We start from the raw sequence: 3462 nt of genomic DNA, 5'->3' as shown, positions 1-3462 counted from the left end.
ACAACACCTCCCTCTACCATCACAATCTTTATTCGCCTGCTTAAAAAAAAAAGAAATCAGGATTGAATATACTATACAATTAACTTCTCCCACCCCACATCTAGTTTCACTCTTACTGAGCGTCGTATGGGAAGTCCCTCCTCTCCAACCTTGTCTTCCTCACAGGGTTATCGTTAGGACAAAAAAGGATTTCCACTCATGCCTGTCCCCTTTTCCATTTGTATTTGGCCCTGAGCTCCTTGAAGAAGTTGCAAATTATGGGGCAGGTGCTGTCATTGTTACCTTAGCACAGGGGGAGGGAACCACTGGCCCTCCAGTTGTGGTTGGACTACAATTCCCATCATCCCTACTGACTCTGCTAGCAGAAGTTGATGGGAGTGGAGAGCACAGCAACACCTTAGAGGGCTGCAGGCTCCCCAGCTCTGCCTTAAGTGTGCAGGGATTCCTTATCATGTTGTTCCCAATTTATACAGAGTGCCCATAGCACCCTTCACCAACCAGATGCCCTCCAGGTGTTGTTGTGCTACAACTCCCACCTGCCTCAGCCAGCATAGCTAATGGGAGTTGTAGTCTAACACCACCTGGGGAACAGCCTGCCATAACTGGCCAATCCTAGATATAAGAGAAAAAAACAGATCAAGCTAAAACAGCCCTACCAGTGGAGGGGGGGGGAGAGAGGGGAGCAAAAAGACTACCATTATCTCTCTATCCTTCAAAATATTGATTTGATTTGATTTATTTAAAAATTCCTTCCTTTACTCCTTTCTAGATCCCAAGTGCTGCGCCTGAACTTCCAGGTTGTCGTCATTATTTTCAAGTAGGATCACAATGTGAGCAAAATCAGGGTTGTGCAATGATAATTGATAGTTCATTTGGAAGTCTTGCACAAGAAACCTACGTCCTTACAATAAGCAAAGGGATGGGGACATGTTCAGGAAAGTGTGGGGAAACACTTGCCTCCTCGCAAACAAATCAGAATGTCATTCTAATCTCCCTGCAAGCAAAGCAGGATGAAGGCTCAACAAACAGCTCACTTGGCAGCACCCATAAAACCTTCCCTTTCTGCCTTTGCAAGAAGACTTGTCCACCTTTTGGGTGGGTGAGATCTAAATTAATTTCTCCTCTGCTCCCAGGATGCTGCCCTGTTCTGACTCTCCTACATGAACTCACTTCTCTTCATCTTGTATACACCTAGGGCTTTTTTCAGCCAGAACTCTCCAGAACTCAGTTTTGGCACCTCTCAGGTGGCTGCCATTGCCATTACAGTCAAACTTCGGCTCCCGGCCAGCCCCGTTTTCGAACGATTCAGCTCCCGAACACCAAAAATGTGGAAGTTAATGTTCTGGTTTTCAAATGATTTTTGGAAGCCAAACATCCGACATAGCTTCTGCTTGAGTGCAGGAAGCTTCTGCAACCAACTGGAAGCCACGCCTTGGTTGTCGAACATTTCAGAAGCTGAACGGGCTTCCGGAACGGATTACGTTTGACAACCGAGGTTTGACTGTGTAAGAGCCGTTCACAGTGATTTCCAGCTCCAATTTTTCTGGAAAAACAACACTGTATACCACAGTGAACACTAAAAGCAGGGCTGGAGAAGCTGTGGTCTTCCAGATGTTGGCGGACTCCAAGACCCATCAGCTCCAGTCAGCATAGCCAATAGTCAGGCATGATGGGAGTTGTAGTACAATTTTACCTGGAGGGCCACTGGTTTCCCACCCCAGCATTATGTAATTTCCCCATAAAGCTCCATTCCCTTCATCCTGGAGGGGGACGGTTAAGCAGTCTCCTTCCTTCCCTCCCCATCCCAGTTATTCCTGGGAGCACTACTTTATCCAGGACACACCAACTGTCCGCTTTGGGGCAGGCCAACATGTCTGCTCATTGATGGACAGCTGGAGGCAGGCTTGAAGTGACGTGACATGTGGTCAAATCAAGAAGACAGCACAGAGTTTGCGCTTCTCCTCACATTCACCTCAAACTGGACCTGTGCAAGAGAGACGTGTTTATAGTTGCCAGTCGACTGGTGTACAAACTGGGCCAGAGAATCACCCTTTCTCCAAGAAAAAAATACACATGCACCTAACCTGCTTTTATAATTTTCTCACTCACATGCACTTTATGCAATTTGCTCTCCACTCCTTAGTCCTCCTCTTCTTCCAGTACCCCCATACTAAGGTCATATCCACACTAGGCATGGACAAATATGTCAAGTACAGTTTCTCATTTTTTCCCAATCTTAAATCCATTTCTCTGCTTTTCCACATCAGTTTGCAAATTTTTCCTCTTAAAAAAAATCCTCATGAAAATTCATCAGCATCTTAGCGTGTATTTATCCTAAAATATACATTTTTTTGCATGTAATTTTGCCTAAAACACACATTTCCCCAAAGCAATTTCCTCTAATATAATTCATTTTAATTGTATTTTTGCTAACATGTGCGTTTATATGCACACCTTACCCTAGTATATGCATTTTGTACACATTGTTTGCCTGCAAGACCGCATGGCAAAATTCAGAGAAGTGCAAAGTTCAAAGGATGGCTGTGTTTTGGATTGCGCATTGTTTCAGAAGACGCAAATTAGGCAAGTTTGCCTTTTAAATGCAAACTGAATCCAACCTCTCCCCCATCCCTAACCTACACAGTGCATTCAGGGCACTCTTACACCACTTTAGCAGTCATGGAGAATCCTGGGGACCGTAGTTTGTTAAGGGTGCTGGGAATTGTTCCATGCAGACAGCAGCATTGACAAACTATGGTTCCCAGGACTCAAATGGTTTCTCAGCCCTGCTTCCACATTTGCTATGTATCAGAGATGGGGAACCTGCAGCCCTCCAGAGGTTGCTGAGACTTACCGGTAAACTCCCATGATCCCTGTCCACTGGCCATGCTAGCTGGGGTTGCTGGGAGTCGGAGTCCAGGACCATCCGCAGTCATGTTAACCCCTCCCCCAAAAAAACCAATTCTTTAACAAAACAGGGTGCTCCTAAACACATGCTAAGCCTAGCTTGTTTCCAGTACCAGAATTGAACTGAGCTTACAGTCCTATACCACAGTCCATCACTACTTAGTTTTTTTTCCATTTTGGCAGCCCAGGAGGTTTCTTGGGAGTTGGGTGTGCCTAGCTGTTGCTACTGTAAAACAACCAGAAGTCAGAATCTATTTGTCAACCTGCTGCAACTATCACCACAATCCCAATCGACCTTCTGCCTCTATAAGAAGAAGAGTTTGGATTTGATATCCCGCTTTTCACTACCCGAAGGAGTCTCAAAGCGGCTAACATTCTCTTTTCCCTTCCTTCCCCACAACAAACACTCTGTGAGGTGAGTGGGGCTGAGAGACTTCAGAGAAGTGTGACTAGCCCAAGGTCACCCAGCAGCTGCATGTGGAGGAGTGGAGACACGAACCCGGTTCCCCAGATTACGAGTCTACCACTCTTAACCATTACACCACACTGGCTCTT

This window comes from Lacerta agilis, chromosome 2 (genome assembly GCF_009819535.1).
Source record: "Lacerta agilis isolate rLacAgi1 chromosome 2, rLacAgi1.pri, whole genome shotgun sequence".
In the NCBI taxonomy this organism is placed as follows: Eukaryota; Metazoa; Chordata; class Lepidosauria; order Squamata; family Lacertidae; genus Lacerta; species Lacerta agilis.
Note: the sequence above shows the minus strand (reverse complement) of the source record.